The sequence below is a fragment of the Coregonus lavaretus genome (assembly GCF_964263955.1).
Source record: "Coregonus lavaretus genome assembly, chromosome: 7".
Taxonomy (NCBI): Eukaryota; Metazoa; Chordata; class Actinopteri; order Salmoniformes; family Salmonidae; genus Coregonus; species Coregonus lavaretus.
Genome location: NC_139994.1, coordinates 29,478,090 through 29,503,734, shown reverse-complemented (window position 1 = coordinate 29,503,734; position 25,645 = coordinate 29,478,090).

The window sequence follows — 25,645 nt, the reverse complement described above, 5'->3', positions numbered from 1 at the left end:
ACACAATTAGCAAAATAAATAACAATGTAAATCACAATATGGGGATGAGGTAGTTGGGTGGGCTAATTACAGATGGGCTGTGTACAGGTGCAGTGATCGGTAAGCTGCTCTGACAACTGATGCTTAAAGTTAGTGAGGGAGATAAGTGTCTCCAGCTTCAGAGATGTTTGCAGACCGTTCCAGCTATATACAGCAGAGAACTGGAAGGAATGGTGGCCAAAGGAGGTGTTGGCTTTGGGGATGACCAGTGAGATATACCTGCTGGAACGCATACTACGGGTGGGTGTTGCTATGGTGACCAATGATGTAAGATAAGGCGGGGATTTGCCTAGAAGTGATTTATAGATGACCTGGAGCCAGTGGGTTTGGCGACGAATATGTAGTGAGGGCCAGCCAATGAGAGTGTACAGGTCACAATGGTGGGTAGTATAGCATTCGATTGAAGAGCATGCATTTAGTTTTACTAGCGTTTAAGAGCAGTTGGAGGCCACGGAAGGAGTGTTGTATGGCATTGAAGCTCGTTTGGAGGTTTGTTAACACAGTGTCCAGTGAAGGGCCTGATGTATACAAAATGGTGTCGTCTGCGTAGAGGTAGATCTGAGAGTCACCAGTAAAAAGAGCGACATCATTGATATACACAGAGAATAGAGTCGGCCCGAGATTTGAACCCTGTGGCACCCCCTTAGAGACTGCTAGAGGTCCAGACAACAGGCCCTCCGATTTGACACATTGAACTCTATCTGAGAAGTAGTTGGTGAACCAGGTGAGGCAGTCATTTGAGAAACCAAAGCTATTTAGTCTGCCAATAAGAATGCAGTGATTGACAGAGTCAAAAGCCTTGGCCAGGTCGATGAAGACGGCTGCACATTACTGTCTTTTATCGATCGCGGTTATCATATCGTTTAGGACATTGAGCTTGGCTGAGGTGCACCCATGACCAGCTCGAAGAGGGGGATGACCGCGGCAGCTTTCCAAATCTCTGGGGATCTCAGACGATACGAAATACAGGTTGAACAGGCTAGTAATAGGGGTTGCGACAATTTCGGCGGGGTCCAGATTTAGCAGCTCTTTCAGGACATCAGCTATCTGTATTTGGGTGAAGGAGATGTGGGGGCGGGGGGGGGGGGGCATGGGCAAGTTGCAGCGGAGGGTGCAGAGCTGTTGCAGCGGAGGGTGCAGAGCTGTTGGCCGGGGTAGGGGTAGCCAAGTGGAAAGCATGGCCAGCCGTAGCAAAATGCTTATTGATATTCTCGATTATCGTAGATTCATCGGTGGTGACAGTGTTTCCTAGCCTCAGTGCAGTGGGCAGCTGGGAGGAGGTGCTCTTATTCTCCATGGACTTTACAGTGTCCCAAAACGTTTTGGAGTTAGTGCTACAGGATGCACATTTCTGTTTGAAAAAGCTAGCCTTTGCTTTCCTAACTGATTGTGTATATTGGTTCCTGACTTCCCTGAAAAGTTGCATATCGCGGGGGCTGTTCGATGCTAATGCAGTACGCCACAGGATGTTTTTGTGCTGGTCAAGGGCAGTCAAGTCTGGGGTGAACCAGGGGCTATACATGAACTCTAACATTGGTTTCAATGGGAATGACGGTAAATGGCTCAGACATTTATGGCAAACTGAAACTAAAATAACAAATTTACCTGAGTCTACAATGGCAGTCTTAAAATAGAGTACGGATAGTGAGAAGTAACTTTCAAGACTGAAGCAATTGTGCCCTATAGTGGTGGACTTTATACTGTACCAGGTTACTACACAACTAACATACACTGAGTGTACAAAACATTAGGAACACCTGCTCTTTCCATGACATAGACTGACCAGGTAAATTCAGGTGAAAGCTATGATCCTTTGAACGGGGTATGGTAGTAGGTGTATCAAGAATGGTCCACCACCCAAAGGTCATTCAGCCAACTTGACACAACTGTGGGAAGCATTGGAGTCAACATGGGCCAGAATCCCTTTGGAACGCTTTCGACACCTTGAAGAGTCCATGCCCCGACAAATTGAGGCTGTTCTGAGCAACAGGGGGTGCAACTCAATATTAGCAAGGTGTTCTTAATGTTTTGTACACTCAGTGTATGTAGGCCTCCATGTTTTTAAATAGTACAGTATCACACATCACAGTACAATGCCATAAAGCGCGGGCCTGTAGTACATGTAAATCAACTTAAAGTTGGTTTTTATTTCTATATGCAAAGAATAAAGCATAATTGTTCATGTAATAATGTAATATTAGCCTCATAACAACTCCAGGAATAGGAAATAGTGATGAAATAATCAAATAAATGAAAAGACAGAGACAAATGCTTTTGAACTACTATTTATTTTATTTGAAAATGTAAAATTCAGAGCAAAGTAATGTGTGTCTAGAGCACTGTTAGGTGGCAAAGTGTGACAAGAATCCTGTGGGGAGAGAAAACAAGAGAATACATGAATTTAATAGGTGTTAACTAATCAGGGATCAACAAAGCACTTCAAGTCCTCAATATGAGAGAGAGAGAGAGAGAGAGAGAGAGAGAGAGAGAGAGAGAGAGAGAGAGAGAGAGAGAGAGAGAGAGAGAGAGAGAGAGAGAGAGATAGAGAGAGAGAGAGAGAGAGAGAGAGAGAGAGAGAAGAAGAGAAGTGTGGCCCTTCAGGTCTCTGCAGTAGGACTACATGCTGGCCATGAGGTACTCGAGGTGGTACTCCAGGAGACTGGAGAGCTCAGTGACCAGAGACTCTCAGTTAAAATACCAGGCCAGCTGCTGCCCAAACATGTCATCTAGCAGAGCCATCAGCCCGCCCTGAAGGGAACACCACACAACACATAGAAAATGGCTCTGAGCTACTAGCTTATCAAGAGGAGAGAGACAATGAGAGTTACTCCCCCTAAAACGGCATTGAAACCCTGTTAACCAGGAACGAGTAAAGAGGAAGTAAACTAGTAATAAGGAAGAAAACAGGAAGTAAACTCTTGAGTCTTACATTGAGCAGCAACAGGTATCTCTCAGCCTTTGGCTCAATGCTGGCAACAGTGGGCAGGAAGGAGTACAGGAGAGCGTACAGACGCTCCATGAACCCACCAGGTTGCTAAAGTAAACAGAGGAGGGGAGAAGAGAAATTGAAGTGAAATTGCTAATAGACAGACATCTAAACATTTACCAGCGAGATGCTACTTACCACCATCAGGGATTTCTGAGCTGTCATCATCCGAAACAGCACCAGCTCAAAAAGGACATCTATCAGGTTAACATGATGGATCTAGGACAAGAAAACACGTTTGGAGAAAATAGGAATGATTTCAAATAGATCAGCTACTGTGCCGTATAAAAGACATGCATGTGGAAGAACTCAAAGTGAGACTTGAAAGAGTTAATTAACTCACCTTTGCCTCAGCCAGCTCCCTCTCAATGTCAATCTGCTTGGAGGGGTCACTCAGGTAGTCCACAAAGTCGTTATAGGCACGGATGAATTCGGCCTCGTCCTATCACAAAGCAAAGAGCAGTGATGTTAGTGCACAGAACACATTTCACACCGAGGACGTTCTCTTTCCCTTGAAGGACAATGAGTTAGTGAGCTACCATCTGGTGGACCTGAACCAGTGCGCCCAGTAGGACCTTTCCCGCCACAAACAGATGGTTCCTACTCAGGGTGGAACCGAGCAGGGTCTAGAGAAGAGGGAAGAGTTAGGGTGAGACACCCATCTTACTCTAGGAGACAGACAGAACAGGAAGACACAGAGAGTCAAAGAAAAGTGGGTCCACTCACAGTAAAGGCCTGGCGCAGGGAGACGAGCCTCAGGCCGATGTCCTCCACTCTCTTGGTGGTAAGGTAGAGGCTGTGGAAGAGAGGGAATGGAGCATGTCAATGGGGGATAACAGCATTGTGACCACTATCCTTCAGCATCTGACAAGCTCAGACTATACACACATTTAGAGGGACTCACTTTAGCAGAGGAACCTCCCTCTCCTCAGGCAGCAGGTCCTCCTCCCAGCCCTACAATAACAGAACAATTATTCAACATCAGTGACCAATGTAATGACATGACAAACAATGGGTAAATCGAAGGATCTTAATGCTACTAGTCAATAGTATGTGTGTGTGTAACATCTGACCTCATAGCAGTTGTGGCCCTCAGGCTCTGGCTCAGTGAACTGCTGAGTGGTGGGCGTAGAGACGGAGGCAGCCTCCGACCACGCCGAGGAGGAGAGCAGCCCATCCAGCCCCATGTGGAGAGTGGCGTACACCACCGAGACATCAGTTTGCTGCTCAAAACACACACACAACACACGTTAATAGAAAACAGACCATATCTAATGGAAAATGCCCTGTAATTTCTATTCTATATACATAGGAAATTGTTTATTTACCTGGTAGCAGCCATGCGTCACGGCCACAGACGTCTCGTGGCGGAGGTGAGACGCATACTGGGTCACCCTGCCAGCCACATACTGACAGAGAGAAACGACATGTTAAGGCCAAACGGAATAAGTGAAGAAAAGCCTAATCTAATACTAATTCAGTAGTATTTACATCTTACCTGGATCCAAGAGATGGACTGCACCTTGGTGGCACAGTAGGGGATGCCCTCTGGACTAAGTCTGTGTGTCTCCTTGGAGATGGCCCACACCAGTTGAGTCTCCAGGCCTCGAATCCTACTCGCATGGTGCATCCTCACCACCACCTGCTGTGGAGTGAAACAACAAGACAACATCAACAAAACAACATCAGCCATCGCTGTAACATATTTCCATCAAGATTACATGACACTGACAATGTAGATTAGGATTAGGTAGTGACAAAGACACATACCTGGGATCCCCCACGCATGTAGGTGATAATGGGGCTGATGAACTGGAAAGTTCTCCAAGCTTTAGCCACCGGACCGGCATTGTTCTGCACAAGAGGGGGTTGACATTACAATACATTCAGGTTAGAAACAGCAAACATTGCAACAGTGATGTGACTGTGTGTGTGGGTCTCTTACCCTGATCACAACAGGCCCACAGTATAGGGAGCTAAACCTAATCGGTATCAACTGCCAATTACCAGTGGCCTCCTAAAGCAGAAAGCAGACAACAAAGATTTTTAGATTGTCAAAGTGACACAAATTGAATATCTGGGATACTTTTCAAACATTAAACTTTCTGAAAATTGTACCTCAAGGATAGTCGGCACATCTGGCACCTCCTCAAGGATGGCTGGCAGCAGTGGTACATCCGACACATCATCCAATGGCACAACCAACTGGACCTCATCCAGGACAGTTGATTCTAAAATTAGGAACATTGGAATACAAACAAACAAATGTTAGGATGTAAAACGTAGCGAGCTAGCTAGTACTACTAGTTCAAAAGTGCATCTCTTAGCAAAAGTCACTAAAGTTAACGTTAGCTTGCAAGTATGGATTACAGAAATACACAACATTTCACAAATTACATTTATATTGTTAAATGTGGTAAAATAAGAAGTTTAAACTCAACATACCCTCGATGTCGCTGTCCACCTCCCGACGATTGCGAACCCTGCAAAACGGAAAAAGACAACAAAAACAACCCACAAATGAATTTGAACAACCTGTCGACGCAGTAGACCGCCGACGTCCACGCACTCTCTCCGCCAATTTTGAAAAGCACCCAGGCATTTTCCAGTCGATCTTTCAGTCTCAGGTCTCAAAAATCTGTCATGTTTGTTGTTGTTGAACAGCAAACTGAAGGTGTTGTTGTTTTCGAACAGAAAACGTTCAATAGAACGCCGAGATGTTCTATCGGTTCGATGTCTCTTGGCAACACATATTTTTGAAAATTGTTGTTTACAAAATTGACAGCTGTGTTGCCATAGAAATGAGTTTGGAACTCTATGCTTACCATTAGAATTCTATAAAAATTCCATTCCTACTCATCATTCTAATTCTATTGACCCTATTTTGTCACCAGAGGATTTCCTATGTTGTTGGTATAATATAAAACAAAAATACCAAATGTTCTTTTTAAGTCACTAGCTAGGTCAATGGCCCATTGAAATGTTTTAGCATGTTTCATGGAAGTTGTTGTTGAACTTCTGAAAGTCTAGGCTTTGACTCAGTGGATAATAAAGTATTGTGGAGCACAGACAACCCGGTTTAAAATATATTGACCAAATTCAGACAAGGGGGGCAAAGCCACAGCCCACTGAGGTAGGAGAGCCCTGAAGTATCTGCATAATAATAATCCATATCTCTTTTATAAACAGGATAGTATCATTGATTATATAAAAGTGCATGTATGAATAAGTCTGATTGACCTTTTTTCATGGCAGGTTCACCTTCTGAAGCCGGACGAGGTTCCCAAAGCGTGCTGCGCACCCACCAAGCTCAGTCCCATCTCCGTACTCTTCTACGACGACAACAACAATGTGATCCTAAAGAAGCATCGTAACATGGTGGTCAAGACCTGTGGATGACTATGACACCTGTGGTAGCCCATCTATTCTACATCATTTTTATAAACTTGACTACCATTGTTCCAAAAGATACAAACGGGGTAATATACCTTGCAGCCAGCAGTTGATAGCAATAATCTGGCAATATGTGTATAAATAGTATGTATCTACACTGAACAAAAATATAAACGCAACAATTTCAAAGATTTACTGTGTTACAGTTCATATAAAGAAATCAGTCAATTAAAATATATTCTTTTGGCCCTAATCTATGGATTTAACATGACTGGGAATGCAGATGTGCATCTGTTGGTCACAGATACCTTTTTAAATAAAGATAGGTGCGTGGATCAGAAAACCAGTCAGTATCTGGTGTGACCACCATTTGCCTCATGCAGCGGGACACATCTCCTTAGCATAGAGTTGATCAAGCTGTTGATTGAGGCCTGTAGAATGTTGACCCACTCCTCTTCGATGGTTTTGCGAAGTTGCTGGATACTGGCAGGAACTGGAACACGCTGTCATGCACGTCGATCCAGAGCATTCCAAACATGCTCAATGGGTGAGATGTCTTGTGAATATGCAGGCCATGGTAGAATTGTGACATTTTCAGCTCCCAGGAATTGTGTACAGATCCTTGCGACATGGGACTGTGCATTATCATGCTGAAATATGAGGTGATGGCAGCTGTTGAATGGCACAACAATGGGCCTCAGGATCTCGTCACGGTATCTCTGTGCATTCAAATTGCCATCGATAAAATACAACTGTGTTTGTTGTCCGTAGCTTATGCCTGCCCATACCGTAATCCCACTGCCACCATGGGGCACTCTGTTCACAACATTGACATCAGCAAACCACTCGGCAACGCAACGAGAGATTCATCCGTGAAGAGCACACTTATTCAGCGTGCCAGGGGCCATCGAAGGTGAGCATTTGCCCACTGCAGTCAGTTACGATGCCGAACTGCAGTCAGGTCAAGACCTTGGTGAGTACAACGAGCACGCAGATGGTCTTCCCTGCGACTTTTTCTTACAGTGTGTGCAGATATTCTTCAGTTGTGCAATCCCACAGTTTCATCAGCTATCCAGGTGTCTGATCTCAGACGATCCCGCAGGTGAAGAAGCCGGATGTGGAGGGGCTGGCGTGGTTACACGTGGTCTGCGGTTGTGAGGCCAGTTGCACTTACGGCCAAATTCTCTAAAACGACATTGGAGGCGGCTTATGGTAGAGAAATGAACATTAAATTATCTTGCAACAACTCTGGTGGCCATTCCTGCAGTCAGCATGCCAACTGCACGCTCCCTCAAAACTTGAGACATCTGTGACATTGTGTCGTGTGACAAAACTGCACATTTTAAAGTGGCCTGTTATTGTCCCCAGCACAAGGTGTGCTGTTTAATCAGCTTCTTGATATGCCACACCTGTCAGGTGGATGGATTATCTTGGCAAAGGAGAAATACTCACTAACAGGGATGTAAACAAATTGGTGCACCAATTCTGAGAGAAATAAGCTTTTTGTGCGAACTGAACATTTCTGGGATCTTTTATTTCAGCTCATGAAACATGGGACCAACACTTTACATGTTGCATTTATATTTTTGTTCAGTATAATATATTGATTATTTAGTGTGAGAAGGGTATATGAATAACACCTCCTTCATAAAGAAATCCTCAATTGAGATTTTCACATTGGACTTATAACCATACTTCACTCCTGATTAAACTATTCAAATCTACAGTAATTCAGATAATTACATCACCCTTTGTAATATATTCTATGTATCCAATCAAAGCTGTAAAGTACTGTGACATAAGTGCAATGCTAAATTTCTACCCTTTTGATGGCTATGTTGTCTTGTTGAACCATGAATTTCTCATTGTCTCTATTAGATGTACTACACATGGTTCAATTAAAAAGCTAAATATATGGACTATATATGCGTGGCAAAAAAATGTGTGCATTTCTTTAATTATACTTTTAACCAGCATACAGTGGGGAAATAAAGTATTTAGTCAGCCACCAATTGTGCAAGTTCTCCCACTTAAAAAGATGAGAGAGGCCTGTAATTTTCATCATAGGTACACGTCAACTATGACAGACAAATTGAGAATTTTTTTCTCCAGAAAATCACATTGTAGGATTTTTAATGAATTTATTTGCAAATTATGGTGGAAAATAAGTATTTGGTCACCTACAAACAAGCAAGATTTCTGGCTCTCACAGACCTGTAACTTCTTCTTTAAGAGGCTCCTCTGTCCTCCACTCGTTACCTGTATTAATGGCACCTTTTTGAACTTGTTATCAGTATAAAAGACACCTGTCCACAACCTCAAACAGTCACACTCCAAACTCCACTATGGCCAAGACCAAAGAGCTGTCAAAGGACACCAGAAACAAAATTGTAGACCTGCACCAGGCTGGGAAGACTGAATCTGCAATAGGTAAGCAGCTTGGTTTGAAGAAATCAACTGTGGGAGCAATTATTAGGAAATGGAAGACATACAAGACCACTGATAATCTCCCTCGATCTGGGGCTCCACGCAAGATCTCACCCCGTGGGGTCAAAATGATCACAAAAAATCCCAGAACTACACGGGGGGACCTAGTGAATGACCTGCAGAGAGCTGTGACCAAAGTAACAAAGCCTACCATCAGTAACACACTACGCCGCCAGGGACTCAAATCCTGCAGTGCCAGACGTGTCCCCCTGCTTAAGCAAGTACATGTCCAGGCCCGTCTGAAGTTTGCTAGAGTGCATTTGGATGATCCAGAAGAGGATTGGGAGAATGTCATATGGTCAGATGAAACCAAAATAAAACTTTTTGGTAAAAACTCAACTCGTCGTGTTTGGAGGACAAAGAATGCTGAGTTGCATCCAAAGAACACCATACCTACTGTGAAGCATGGGGGTGGAAACATCATGCTTTGGGGCTGTTTTTCTGCAAAGGGACCAGGACGACTGATCCGTGTAAAGGAAAGAATTAATGGGGCCAGGTATTGTGAGATTTTGAGTGAAAACCTCCTTCCATCAGCAAGGGCATTGAATATGAAATGTGGCTGGGTCTTTCAGCATGACAATGACAATGATCCCAAACACACCGTCCTGGCAACGAAGGAGTGGCTTCGTAAGAAGCATTTCAAGGTCCTGGAGTGGCCTAGCCAGTCTCCAGATCTCAACCCCATAGAAAATCTTTGGAGGGAGTTGAAAGTCCGTGTTGCCCAGTGACAGCCCCAAAACGTCACTGCTCTAGAGGAGATCTACATGGAGGAATGGGCCAAAATACCAGCAACAGTGTGTGAAAACCTTGTGAAGACTTACAGAAAACATTTGACCTGTGTCATTGCCAACAAAGGGTATATAACAAAGTATTGAGAAACGTTTGTTATTGACCAAATACTTATTTTCCACCATAATTTGCAAATAAATTCATTAAAAATCCTACAATGTGATTTTCTGGATTTTTTTCCCTCATTTTGTCTGTCATAGTTGCCGTGTACCTATGATGAAAATTACAGGCCTCTCTCATCTTTTTAAGTGGGAGAACTTGCACAATTGGTGGCTGACTAAATACTTTTTTTCCCCACTGTACGTTAGTAGCAATGGAAAATACCAAATTATCTTTTTTTTGCCGTTTTTCTATATACAGAGGATCCAATACACAGGAATGTGTCATTGTCAACAGATTTCTGGAGGATTGTGTACTGCTATATTTGTAATAAAATAAACTAGAATATTTCTTGTAGAGGTTGATTTGATGCAGATGTGAGAGTAAATGCCAGTGAACACAGACCTCCAGAAACTGATCGACACTCCTATCCTAGACAGTGTCACCCCTCTTCAGCTACATAGCATTGCAGTATATTGGAAATACATTTGAAAATACTTATAAGTATACATTTGTCTGGTATCAGAAAAGGGATGTAAGTAGAGTGGGCTCATAGAAGTAAGATGGGTGCTTCAATAGAGTCTGAAGTTGAGGGGTGGTTGGACATATAAGATGGGGTGCTGGTGTGCTTCTGCCCTCCCCCCCCCTTTTAGGTCATTGTAACACAAATATTCCCCCACCCATGTCCAGGGGTCTCAGTGTTTTGTCCCTTGACGCCATTCAGTCCCAGTTGCAGCGCTCAAATCGTGGTCATCGTGTGTCTGTGAATCACAACATGAAAGGCGATGAGTGACAACATTTCCACATATTGAGCCATATGAAATACAGTTGAAGCATAGGGCAAGAATTTGCTGCTAACATGTATACTGTGAGTCTGAATGATGAGAGCATCTTATCCCAGCTGTAGGTCCATTGTGTGTGTGTGTGGTCTTTTAAGCCTCAACAGCAACCAGCTCTGGAGGTATTGGGGACTTGGGATGCTTGCTGTCAAAGTGCTGCTTGAATGTCTTTGGGTCCGGTATCTGTGTCTGTAAGGGTCAGGTAAGGAATGAAGGATATCAACAATTGTTGGCTGAGACTGAATTTTCAGGTGACAAAAAATAAGCAAAGCAAGAAATGCATCAAACCACTACACATCACACAGGCCAGTACAATGGACTAGACATGAAAAGAAACCTAAAAAGGTAGGGACGTCAAACGTTCAGGCTGCTGCACAGACTATGGAGGCTCTAGTCTACAGCGACCAGTTAAATTGTGTTTGAGAGCATTATTTTACTCTCCAAATGGTTAAATGAGTGAGAAATAGATGTCATTTTTGCAATAGTTTGTGAGTGGGCAACATACTGTATACTATCATCTTAAGTTGACATGTTGAATTATTTTGGCATAGTAAATTATTGTATATTCCGCTAATTTCCCGAATGTGGACTGTGGACAGTTTGTTACTACAAGCCTGCATTTTCACCCCATAAAATGTAGTGGAATTACACATCCATTTTACCTCAGATTGGTGATGTTAGTATAAAAGTTTATAGTTATCACAATGACTGTAAAAACTATTGGTCGCTAAAGAAATGACAGACCATGTAAAATACTGTTAGTCACTAAATCCAGCTAGAAAGACCGCGTAAAACAGCTGGCTAGTATGCCCTCACCCGTCTGAGCGGTCGGCTGTGAATGCCCTCACCCGCTATATACTTATAACTGATTGGTTTGGTTCTGCGCACTATAGTGCTGTCCGGTTAGAACATGATGTTGAGGCCCATACTAAACACTTGGTCACCACCACACGCACACATGCAGACACAGCTGTTTGTATTTGAGGATGTTTATATGATTGTGGTAATCCGAATAACTTGGAATCTTATTGTTGTGGTTCTATAAGACAAAGATATGCACACATATAAACAGTATTAGTTAAGGGTTATAACTATGCAATATAGATATACTGTATGTACAGTAACAGTCAAAAGTTTGGACACACCTACTCATTCCAGGGTTTTTCTTTATTTTTACAATTTTCTACATAGTAGAACAATATTGAAGACATCAAAACTATGAAATAACACATATGGAATCATGTAGTAACCAAAAAAGTGTTAAACAAATCAAAATATATTTTATATTTGAGATTCTTTAAAGTAGCCACCCTTTGCCTTGATGACAGAGAAGAGAAGATTGATTGCTTAAAACAGATCAATATCTTTGTCTTTGTAAGGATGATTTTGTCACACGCACTGGAATGTGCAGGACTTAGAAATGGCACAGAATTTAATGAAATGGCACAGAAAATTTGAGGCGGTCTCTCTATAAAAGTCGTTGGCCACACACCAATTCATGGATTTGACAGTCAAACTATCACTTAAATAACTGCCAACCGTTGTCACTGTTGATATCCTATGCCGCGTCATGATTCGTTTAAACTAGTCTAACAAAAAAGTGGTCTGTTCCTTCCCGAAATCAACACCTGACATTCCAAAATATAGATGTAAGCCTTCTACAACATTTACATTTTCATTTACATTTACGTCATTTAGCAGACGCTCTTATCCAGAGCGACTTACAAATACCTTATAGCCAGTAGTACAACCACTTTACAATGTTTTTTTTAATTTTAATGTGTATTTATTTTTAGGGGGGGGGGGGGGGATAGAAGGATTACTTTATCCTATCCCAGGTATTCCTTAAAGAGGTGGGGTTTCAAATGTCTCCGGAAGGTGGTGAGTGACTCCGCTGTCCTGGCGTCGTGAGGGAGCTTGTTCCACCATTGGGGTGCCAGAGCAGCGAACAGTTTTGACTGGGCTGAGCGGGAACTATGCTTCCGCAGAGGAAGGGGAGCCAGCAGGCCAGAGGTGGATGAACGCAATGCCCTCGTTTGGGTGTAGGGACTGATCAGAGCCTGAAGGTACGGAGGTGCCGTTCCCCTCACAGCTCCATAGGCAAGCACCATGGTCTTGTAACAGATGCGAGCTTCAACTGGAAGCCAGTGGAGTGTGCGGAGGAGCGGGGTGACGTGAGAGAACTTGGGAAGGTTGAACACCAGGCGGGCTGCGGCATTCTGGATGAGTTGTAGGGGTTTAATGGCACAGGCAGGGAGCCCAGCCAACAGCGAGTTGCAGTAATCCAGACGGGAGATGACAAGTGCCTGGATTAGGACCTGTGCCGCTTCCTGTGTAAGGCAGGGTCGTACTCTCCGAATGTTGTAGAGCATGAACCTACAGGATCGGGTCACCGCCTTGATGTTAGCAGAGAACGACAGGGTGTTGTCCAGGGTCACGCCAAGGCTCTTCGCACTCTGGGAGGAGGACACAACGGAGTTGTCAACCGTGATGGCGAGATCATGGAACGGGAAGTCCTTCCCCGGGAGGAAGAGCAGCTCCGTCTTGCCAAGGTTCAGCTTGAGGTGGTGATCCATCATCCATACTGATATGTCTGCCAGACATGCAGAGATGCGATTCGCCACCTGGTTATCAGAAGGGGGAAAGGAGAAGATTAGTTGTGTATCATCAGCGTAGCAATGATAGGAGAGGCCATGTGAGGATATGACAGAGCCAAGTGACTTGGTGTATAGCAAGAATAGGAGAGGGCCTACAAGTGTGAATAGTGTTAGTTCAAACAGCGCTACACCCCAAACATTTACAACCCTTTTTTATTGATTTCCGCGTGATATCAATGGAAGTGATTAACAAAAAAAGTGTTGCGTAACACTTACCGCGTTGGCGACCCACTTGAATCAAAATACAACACTTCAAAATGTAGGCCTAACTAGCTGTCTTCTACAAATTGTCCTCTAAGCAGTGATGTACACATTATTCACAGATTCCATTTGGTTTTTGAGCTGTGTTAGTTTTAACAGGACGTGCAACCTCACCTCCCCCTCTCGCACAATTCATTTACATTTTCATTTACATTTTAGTCATTTAGCAGACGCTCTTATCCAGAGCGACTTACAGTTATTGAGTGCATACATTTTTCATCCCTACGATTTCAATGTGATATCGATATGAGTGATTGACAAATAAATGTTCTCTTTCCGTTTTGGTCGACCAACAAATAAAACTGTATCACTCCAAAATCTAGCTGACTGTCTTCTGCAGGTTGTCCTCTAACCAGTGATGTACAAAACATCCAGCCTCCATGTGTTTTTTTGTTGTTGTTAGTGCATACAACCTGATGTCCCCCCAAATCGATATCAGTGATTTATTGCCACTTGTCAAAACAACAGGGTGCGTGTGCAGTTTATAAAAAATACAAGTAATATGATTACTATTGTTACACGTGTATGTGTATATGATACATTTTATGTTTAGGTTTTCAATATATCACAAACTGTTTCTGCATATTGGTTATTGATTTGGACACTTTAAAACTGTGTTTTGACATTGGGCTATTTATCAAAATGTCTTGTCAACAGGAAGCAGCGTCAGCATCATTTTCAACCTTTGGGAATATAATTTAACTTTCAACATTAAATTCCAATGGTAAAAACTGCTGAATGATTCCAAAAGCGTGCTGCAATGTATTTATATAAATCACCAAAACGGATTTGCCCTTCCTTCTAAAGGCACATACAGTACCAAACACTAATACTCACCCGACAGACAGGACAGGTGTGGACCAGTGCTGCCTTGGCTGAAGTCTTCTGGTCTGCTGCTGCTCCCTTCTTTTTAGCAGCTGCTGCCTTGGCGTTCTTTTGCCTGGGTTAAATCTTATGTTGCCTGCGAGCCTACCTGAAAGAAACAGATGTAGAAATATGCAACCCATTGGCACAGTGCCTTCGGAAAGTATTCAGACCCCTTGACTTTTTCCACATTTTGTTACGTTACAGCCTTATTCTAAAATGGATTAAATAATTTGTTCCCCTCAGCAATCTACACACAACACCCCATAATGAGAAAGTGAAAACAGGTTTTTACACATTTTTGCAAATGTATTACAAATAAAAAACGGAAATAAAACATTTACATAAGTATTCAGACACTTTGCTATGAGACTCGAAATTGAGCTCAGGTGAATCCTGTTTCTATTGATCATCCTTGAGATGTTTCTACAACTTGATTGTAGTCCACCTGTGGTAAATTCAATTGATTGGACATGATTTGGAAAGACACACACCTATCTATATTTACATTTTACATTTTAGTCATTTAGCAGACGCTCTTATCCAGAGCGACTTACATGAGCAATTAGGGTTAAGTGCCTTGCTCAAGGGCACATCGACAGATTTTTCACCTAGTCGGCTCGGGGATTAGAACCAGCGACCTTTCGGTTACTGGCACAACGCTCTTAACCACTAAGCTACCTGCCGCCCCATATAAGGTCCCACAGTTGTATATAAGGTCCCACAGTTGACAGTTCATGATAGAGCAAAAACCAAGCCATGAGGTCGAAGCAATTGTCTGTAGAGCTCCGAGACAGGAATGTGTGGAGGCACAGATCTGGGGAAGGGCTCCAAAAAATGTCTGCAGCATTGAAGATCCCCAAGAACACAGTGGCCTCCATCATTCTTAAATGGAAGAAGTTTGGAACCACCAAGACTCTTCCTAGAGCTGCCCGTCCGGCCAAACTGAGCAATCGGGGCAAAGGGCCTTGGTCAGGGAGGTGACCAAGAACCCGATGGTCACTCTGAGTTCCTGTGTTGAGATGGGAGAACTTTCCAGAAGGACATCCATTTCTGCAGCACTCCACCAATCAGGCCTTTATGGTAGAGTGGCCAGACGGAAGCCACTCCTCAGTAAAAGGCACATGACAGCCCGCTTGGAGTTTGCCAAAAGGCTCCTAAAGACTCTCAGACCATGAGAAACAAGATTCTCTGGTCTGATGAAACCAAGATTGTAGTATTTTTCCTGAATGCCAAGTGTCACGTATGGAGGAAAACCTGGCACCATCCCTACGGAGAAGCATGGTGGTGGCAGTATCATGCTGTGAGGATGTTTTTCAGCGGCAGGGACTGGAAGACTAGTCAGGATTGAGGCAAAGATGAACGGAGCAAAGTACAGCGAGATACTTTATGAAAACCTGTTCCAGAGTGCTCAGGACCTCAGACTGGGGCTAAGGTTCACCTTCCAACAGGACAACGACCCTAAGCACACAGCCAAGACAAGTCTCTGAATGTCCTTTAGTGTCCTTGAGTGGCCCTGCCAGAGCCCGGACTTGAACCCGATCGAACACCTCTGGAGAGACCTGAAAAAAGCTGTGCAGCAACGCTCTCCATCTAACCTGACAGAGCTTGAGAGGATCTGCAGAGAAGAATGGGAGAAACTCCCCAAATACAGGTGTGCCAAGCATCTAGCGTCATACCCAAGAAGACTTGATGCTGTAATCGCTGCCAATGGTACTTCAACAAAGTACTGAGTAAAGGGTCTGAATAATTATGTAGATGTCTTATTTCAGTTTTTTATATTTAATAAATTAGCAAACATGTTTAAAAACCTGTTTTTGCTTTGTCATAATGGGATATTGTGTGTAGATTGATGAGGAAAAATAACAATTTTATCAATTTTAGAATAAGGCTGTAACGTAACAAAATGTGGAAAAAGACATGGGGTCTAAATACTTTCCGAAGGCACTGTATTTATCTGTATCTCAGTCTTGTGAGCACTCTAGCCATCCATGAAGAGACTATACAAGTGAATTTAGCTACACAAGTGACTAGCCAGTGTAGTGCCTAAAAGACACACCTTTGCTGGTCCATGCTTGTGATGATAAGGAATCCGCCGACACTGTACTCTGTTTATAAAGGTTTATTATAACAAAGGATATTCAGCATCGGAATTTTACAGATACCTGCAGATATCTGGGGACAGCAACAGCCAAATTCTGTAATTCGCTATTCCCCTTTCCTATTGTTCAAGACATGGTTTTATATCATTTATGACGTAATATGGTGTGATTCTAAAAACCAATCCCTGGCCTTTTTTTACCTCTCTCCCCATATCATCTTTCCATGAACTTTAGTAATGATTTCCAGATGTTTTCAGCAGAGTAGAATACAGTTCATCTATTACACCATTTTGCCACATCAGCAAAATCTTAGAGCCAAGTTTCCTCTAACACACTTTCTGCAACGGTCAGCATATCCTAGACTCTAAGACACTACACCAGCTGACAACTAAACATGAGGTTCTGGAAGATTATATAGCTAGTAGGGTTGACCCCATTTATTTGACTGGTCGATTGTTTGGTCGATAGGCTGTTGGTTGACCAATATTTATTCAGCGGAGCAGTAGCAAAAAATTAATGTACAAATATCATGGTGTACAAAACACATGTCTGATTCGCACCAGTCTCAGTGGACTAATCCATTGTGGAGGCCGTGGGGATGGCACAGTCCATCACTCTAAGACGTGTTACTGAAATTGCATATGGTTATATTACATAAGAACAATGGTGCAAGAATAAAAATAATATTATTTTATAACAAATGCACTTTCTCCCGCGTTGGATAGTGGTCACTGTCTGCAGTTCTGAAACACATCAGTGCTCTGTTGAATTGGTGCCTTTTCCTAGACCATGTTGCTATGTGCATAATAGCACATTTAATCTGCGTATTGTTGTTGAGAACAATGTGGCGGAGGCAGCAGCAGAATGAAGAGATGAGAAAACAGCCCTTGCCTTATTGTCTAAGAAAAGTGAGGAGAGGAAACCCCGACTTAATTAGGTCAATAATCAATAGCTTAACTGTTAAATGAGCCTGGCTTTATAAATGATCCATTTACAGTTGAAGTCGGAAGTTAACATACACATTAGCAAATACATTTAAACTCAGTTTTTCACCATTACTAACATTTTATCCTAGTATAAATTCCCTGTCTTAGGTCAGTTAGGATCACCACTTTATTTTAAGAATGTGAAATGTCAGAATAATAGTAGAGAGAATGATTTATTTCAGCTTTTATTTATTTCATCACATTCCCAATGGGTCAGAAGTTTACATACACTCAATTAGTATTTGGTAGCATTGCCTTTAAATTGTTTAACTTGGGTCAAACATTTCGGGTAGCCTTCCACAAGCTTCCCACAATAAGTTGGGTGAATTTTGGCCCATTCCTCCTGACAGAGCTGGTGTAACTGAGTCAGGTTTGTAGGCCTCCTTGCTCACACACGCTTTTTCAGTTCTGCCCACAAATGTTCTATGGGATTGAGGTCAGGGCTTTGTGATGGTCACTCCATTACCTTGACTTTGTTGTTCTTAAGCCATTTTGCCACAACTTTGGAAGTATGCTTGGGGTCATTGTCCATTTGGAAGACCCATTTGCGACCAAGCTTTAACTTCCTGACTGATGTCTTGAGATGTTGCTTCAATATATCCACATAATTTTCCTTCCTCATGATGCCATCTATTTTGTGAAGTGCACCAGTCCCTCCTGCAGCAAAGTACCCCCACAGCATGATGCTGCCACCCCCGTGCTTCACGGTTGGGATGGTGTTCTTCGGCTTGCAAGACCCCCCCTTTTCCTCCAAACATAACGATGTTCATTATGGCCAAACAGTTCTATTTTTGTTTCATCAGACCAGAGGACATTTCTCCAAAAAGTACAGTCTTTGTCCCCATGTGCAGTTGCAAACCGTAGCCTGGCATTTTTATGGCGGTTTTGGAGCAGTGGCTTCTTCCTTGCTGAGCGGCCTTTCAGGTTATGTCGATATAGGACTCGTTTTACTGTGGATATATATACCTTTGTACCTGTTTCCTCCAGCATCTTCACAAGGTCCTTTGCTGTTGTTCTGGGATTGATTTGCACTTTTCGCACCAAACTACGTTCATCTCTAGGAGACAGAACGCGCCTCCTTCATGTACGGTATGATGGCTGCGTGGTCCCATGGTGTTTATACTTGTGTACTATTGTTTGTACAGATGAACGTGGTACCTTCAGGCGTTTGGAAATTGCTTCCAAGAATGAACCAGACTTGTGGAGTTCTAAAGAACATTTTCTGAGGTCTTGGCTGATTTATTTTGATTTTCACATGATGTCAAGCAAAGAGGCACTGAGTTTGAAGGTAGGCTTTGAAATACATCCACAGGTACACCTCCAATTGACTCAAATTATGTCAATTAGCCTATCAGAAGCTTCTAAAGCCATGACATCATTTTCTGGAATTTTCCAAGCTGTTTAAAGGCACAGTCAACTTAGTGTATGTAAACTTCTGACCCACTGGAATTGTGATACAGTGAATTATAAGTGAAATAATCTGTCTGTAAACAATTGTTGGAAAGATTACTTGTGTCATGCACAAAGTAGATGTCCTAACCAACTTGCCAAAACTATAGTTTGTTAACAAGAAATTTGTGGAGTGGTTGAAAAACAAGTTTTAATGACTCCAACCTAAGTGTATGTAAACTTCTGACTTCAACTGTATATCTACAGAAATAAGTCAGATCCTGCTTCTGTTGCCTGCTTGAGTGTTTGTTTAATAGCCTAATGGTTCGGTGAGCACCAAGGCTCACACAACAACATGTAAAGTAAACGATTTCACAAATTCGGCTGTTTTTAATCTTTGCTTTGCTGTAATAAAGGCTTTACACTTTTTTTTCGTTAGAACAGCCTCTCTGGTATCTTTATAATTTATTTAGTGTTGTTTACATTGTTCCAAAGTGTCAGAATTAATAATAATGATAATAATAATAACCCTGCTTTTTCTTGATATCCTTCTTATTGTTATTATTACTATTATTATTATGATCATCATTATAATAAGTATTGCCATTATCTTTAGTAGGCTTAGTATAGCAGCCCGAGCTGTAGGCCTAAGAGCATATCCTGTTTAGTCTTAATACTGTAACTAATTTAGGCCTATATTTCAATGGTTATATAGGCTACTGTATCAATCAATCTTTCATTCGTTCATGTCATCACACAGCATATGAGTCATTCATGATTTGAAATGCAATCAAGCATGTTAGTTTTAAAATAAAATAAAGCGAGCTTAGAATAATTAGCTTAAACAATAAGCCGTTCCATTTCGGAAATTGCATTCACAAATGAATGTGACTGTTTTTAGTCTTTGCTGTAATAAAGGCTTAGCAAAAAAAACATTACAACAAACTCTCTGGTACGCATATAATGTAGTTATTGTTGTTTACGTTGTTCCAAAAGGTCAGAAAATTATATTGTAATCTACGCAGCACCTGTTTGGCACACATAGTATGCATGCAGCGCTTGTTCCTTACCTTATTTTTCTTGATCTAGAATATTTTCCACAACTAGTTAAATTTATTCCACACATTGACTTCCCCTTGACCTCATGAGCAACCAGTAAACATTCCCTGTTTCGAGTTTATTTGTCACGTCCTGCACCCCTGCTGTCACGATGTACTTGTGGATGTGGTGGTGAAGTCAGGCGCAGGACACAGCGGATAAGTCAAACAGCTTTACTTGACTGAATACACAATACAGAAAATAAATGGCCTCAAAACACAGGAGGCAAAAACCTACGCGCAACGCGTAAAACACTAAAGCACAACATAAACCAACAGACAAACGACAGGCGGACAACAACACACAACTCCAAAACATAACACAGGGAAACTTATAAGTGACATAATCAGGACAGAATACGAAACAGGTGCACTAAACTAGACATGACCAAACGAACATCGAAACATAAAACGGTGGCAACTAGTACTCCGGGGACAACGAACGCCGAAGCCTGTCCGAACAAGGAGGAGGAGCAGCCTCGGCGGTATTCGTGACAGTACCCCCCCCCCCTCGGGGACGGCCAGGAGGACGCGGAGCAGGGCGCGTGGGATGGTTTCGGTGGAACTCCGTCAGGAGGGAGGGATCTAAGATATCCCTCCTAGGCACCCAGCACCGTTCCTCCGGACCGTACCCCTCCCACTCCACGAGATATTGTAGACCCCCCATCCGACGTCTCGAATCCACGATGGACCTGACTGAGTACGCCGGAGCCCCCTCGATGTCCAGTGGAGGCGGAGGAGTCTCTCTTATCTCACATTCCTGGAGTGGACCAGCTACCACCGGCCTCACTTTAAATGGCCCCACAAACCGCCGACCCAGCTTCCGGCAGGGCAGGCGAAGAGGCAGGTTTCGAGTCGAGAGCCAGACTCGATCTCCAGGTGCGTACACCGGACCCTCACTGCGGTGGAGATCGGCGCTCGCCTTCTGTCTACGGATAGCCCGCTGCAGGAGCCTCGATCTGGCTCTGATGCCATGGTGCCAGAACCGGCTGATACCCTAACACACATTGGAAAGGGGTCAGGTTAGTAGAGGAGTGGCGAAGAGAGTTCTGGGCAATCTCTGCCCAAGGGATATAACCCGACCACTCCTCCTGCCGGTCCTGGCAATACGATCTCAGAAACCTGCCCACATCCTGGTTCACTCTCTCCACCTGCCCATTACTCTCAGGGTGAAAACCCGAGGTAAGGCTAACCGAGACCCCCAACCGTTCCATGAACGCCCTCCAGACTCTAGAGGTGAGTTGGGGACCTCGATCTGACACTATATCCTCGGGAACCCCGTAGTGCCGGAAGATGTGGGTAAACAAAGCAGAGGGAGACCCGGCATTGGGATGAGACGACAGGCCTTAGAGAACCGATCCACAATGACCAGAATGGTGGTATTCCCCTGGGAGGGAGGTAGGTCAGTGACAAAGTCTACCGAGAGGTGAGACCACGGCCGTTGTGGAACGGGCAGGAGCTGTAACTTCCCCCTGGGCAGGTGTCTAGGCGCCTTACACTGGGCGCACACTGAGCAGGAGGAGACATAAACCCTCACGTCCCTAGCCAATGTTGGCCACCAGTACTTTACACTAAGGCAGTGCACTGTCCGGCCAATACCTGGATGTCCAGAGGAGGGCGACGTGTGAGCCCAATATATGAGACGATCACGGATCTCGAGCGGCACGTACGTCCGCCCCACTGGACACTCCGGAGGAGTAGGGTCGGTGCGTAACGCCCGCTCGATTTCCGCATCGATCTCCCACACCACCGGTGCCAACAGACAAGACTCCGGCAGTATGGGTGTGGACTCAATGGACCTCTCCTCTGTCTCATACCGCCGGGACAGTGCATCTGCCTTACCGTTCTGGGGCCCTGGGATGTATGTAAGCTTAAAGACAAACCGGGTCAGAAACATGTTCCACCTAGCCTGACGAGGGTTCAGTCTCCTAGCTGCCCGGATGTACTCCAGGTTACGATGGTCAGTCAGAATGAGAAAAGGGTGTTGAGCCCCCTCAAGCCAATGCCTCCACACCTTTAGGGCCTGAACTACGGCTAGCAGCTCCCTGTCCCCTACGTCATAATTTCGTTCCGCCGGGCTGAGCTTTTTTGAATAAAAAGCGCAGGGCCGGAGTTTAGGAGGCGTGCCTGAGCGTTGAGACAATACTGCCCCAATACCGGCCTCTGACGCGTCCACCTCCACTTGGAACGCTAAAGCGGGGTCCGGATGCGCCAGCACCGGAGCCGAGGTAAACAGGTTCTTCAGTTTATTAAACGCCCTGTCTGCCTCAGCCGACCACTGCAAACGCACCGGGCCCCCCTTCTGCCACCTGTCCAAAACCCCGGATAAACCTCCGGTAGTAATTGGCAAAACCCAAAAACCGTTGCACCTCTTTAACAGTGGTTGGAGTCTGCCAATTACGCACGGCTGACACACGGTCAACCTCCATCTCCACCCCTGACGCAGACAACCGATAACCCAAAAAGGAGATGGACTCCTGGAAAAACAGACATGTCTCTGCCTTGGCATACAAGTCATGCTCCAACAGCCTACCCAACACTCGGCGTACCAGGGCTACATGCTCGGCTCGTGTAGATGAGTACACTAGAATGTCGTCAATGTACACGACCACACCCTGCCCATGCAAGTCCCGGAAGATCTCGTCCACAAAGGATTGAAAGACTGAAGGAGCATTCATTAACCCATATGGCATGACGAGATACTCATAATGACCCGAGGTGGTACTAAATGCTGTCTTCCATTCATCTCCCTCCCTAATGCGCACCAAGTTGTAAGCGCTCCTGAGATCCAGTTTTGTGAAGAAACGCGCTCCGCGTAATGATTCCGTCATACTCGCAATCAGAGGCAGAGGATAACGGTATTTAACTGTGATCTGATTGAGATTACGGTAATCAATACACGGGCGCAAACCTCCATCCTTTTTCTTCACAAAAAAGAAACTCGAGGACACAGGGGAAGTGGAGGACCGTATGTATCCCTGTCTCAGAGACTCGGCTATGTATGTCTCCATAGCCGCCGTCTCCTCTTGAGACAAGGGATACACATGGCTCCGCGGAAGTGCCGCACCCGCCAGGAGATCTATCGCACAATCTCCCCGTCTATGAGGTGGCAAACGCGTCGCCCTAGTCTTACTGAACACGAGTGCCAAATCCTCATACTCGGGGGGAATGTGCATTGCGGGCACTTGGTTCGGACTCTCCACCGTGGTCGCCCCTACGGAAACACCTAAACATCGCCCGACACACTGGTTAGACCACTCCTTGAGAGCCCTCTGTTGCCACGAAATGGTGGGATCATGGGTGGTTAACCAAGGAAGCCCCAGTACCACGGGATACGCAGGAGAGTCGATCAGATACAACTGAATAATCTCTTCATGACCCCCCTGCGTCCTCATCTTAAGTGGCGCTGTGACCTCCCTAATCAACCCAGATCCCAACGGACGACTATCTCGGGCATGGATAGGGAAAGACACATCTACTGGTCGGAGGGGAATCCCTAACTTAACACAAAAATTACGATCAATGAAATTCCCAGCTGCGCCTGAATCGACTAGCGCCTTATGCTGGGACTGAGATGCAACCTGAGGAAATACTACAGGTATACAAAAGTGAACAACAGAGAGCTCTGGGTAAGTGGGGCGCCTACTCACCTGGAATGACTCCCCAGTGCACGACCTGCTGCCTAGACCCCCTGGAGACCCTCCCCAGCACCTAGCCGCAGTGTGTCCTCTACGACCACAGTTGGTGCAGGGGACGGCCTCCCTCGGTATCTCCCTCCTCCTCTCTCTAGCGCCAGCACCCCCGAGCTCCATAGGGCTCGGCTCGGAGGTGCTGGAGGATGGAATGGACGGCCCCAACTCTGGACGTCCGCGGGTGGCCAGCAGGGTATCCAGACGGATTGACATGTCCACCAGCTGGTCGAAGGTGAGATTGGTGTCCCTGCAGGCCAACTCTCGTCGAACGTCCTCACGCAGGCTACACCGATAGTGGTCATGAGGGCCCTCTCATTCCACCCCGCATCCGCCGCTAGAGTCCGGAAGTCCAGGGCAAACTCCTGGGCGCTCCTCTTCCCCTGTCGAAGGTGGAACAGACGCTCTCCCGCCGCTTTACCCTCAGGGGGATGATAGAACACAGCCCTGAAACGGCGGGAGAACTCCGCGTAGCTGATGGTGGCGGCGTCTATTCCCCTCCATTCGGCATTGGCCCACTCCAACGCCTTGCCGGAGAGACAGGAGATGAGGGCGGAAACGCTCTCGTATCCCGAGGGCGCCGGGTGTATGGTAGCCAGGTAGAGCTCCACTTGAAGGAGGAACCCCTGACACCCGGCTGCGGTGCCATCATATGCCCTCGGGAGCGAGAGCCGAATGCCACTGGACTCCGGAGCTGGTATGGTGGGGCTGGCCGATGGTGGTGGTAAGGTAGGAGGAGGTGTGGGCAAACCTCCTCTCTCCCATCGGCGCAGGGTGTCCATGACCTCCTGCATGGCGGACCCGAGTTGCTGGATTCTGGCGTCCTGGAAGCTGACCCGATCTTCCAGCGACTCGGTTCCCGCCGCTGCTCCTGCTGACTCCATGGTAATAGGTGTGTTGTTCTGTCACGATGTACTTGTGGATGTGGTGGTGAAGTCAGGCGCAGGACACAGCGGATAAGTCAAACAGCTTTACTTGACTGAATACACAATACAGAAAATAAATGGCCTCAAAACACAGGAGGCGAAAATCTAGGCGCAACGCGTAAAACACTAAAGCACAACATAAACCAACAGACAAACGACAGGCGGACAACAACACACAACTCCAAAACATAACACAGGGAAACTTATAAGTGACATAATCAGGACAGAATACGAAACAGGTGAACTAAACTTGACATGACCAAACGAACATCGAAACATCAAACGGTGGCAGCTAGTACTCCGGGGACGACGAACGCCGAAGTCTGCCCGAACAAGGAGGAGGAGCAGCCTCGGCGGTATTCGTGACACCTGCAGTCTCTATGTGGACACAGAGGAGGGTGAGCCTCAAAGAGTTAATACTATGGTCAGGGTCAGGAAATGCTCTGCAGATGGGGAGGGTATTTCCCACAAAGTGGATTTCTTGATTATTATACCATTGAATAAAGAGGCAAGTTAACTCAGAATACTACACCAATACCTGTGCAGTAGCAATGTAATGTCATATAGTATTTGTAATTGTTTAGTAAATACATAGAAATGGAGATATGCTGTTTTGGTGTACCTCAAGATTGTATCACTCTCTCTCACACACACACACACACACACACACACACACACAAACACACACACACATTGTTTTCTCTCTATCAGACCAGTCCTTGTCAGCTGGGTGGGTAGGCTTGGTGGGTCGAAGGGGCCCCTGCTCCAAACAGCCCTTCATGGTGACCTTCTTCAGGGCCAGCCAGGCCCCGTCGATCCCTGAATCCCAACCCCCGCAAGAAGAAGCCCAAATATGACCGTCCCCTGCCCAGTATACATGGTGAGGTCATACAAGGTCAGGGGACAACACTGGTTTTTGGTGTTGTTGTTAAGCTTGTTTTATGCAGAGTTTAAAGGGATAGTTCATCCAAATTACAAAATTACTTAACTTGCGTTTACATTTAATTGTGTCTTTATTTTAAATCCAATGCATCCAAAGCAT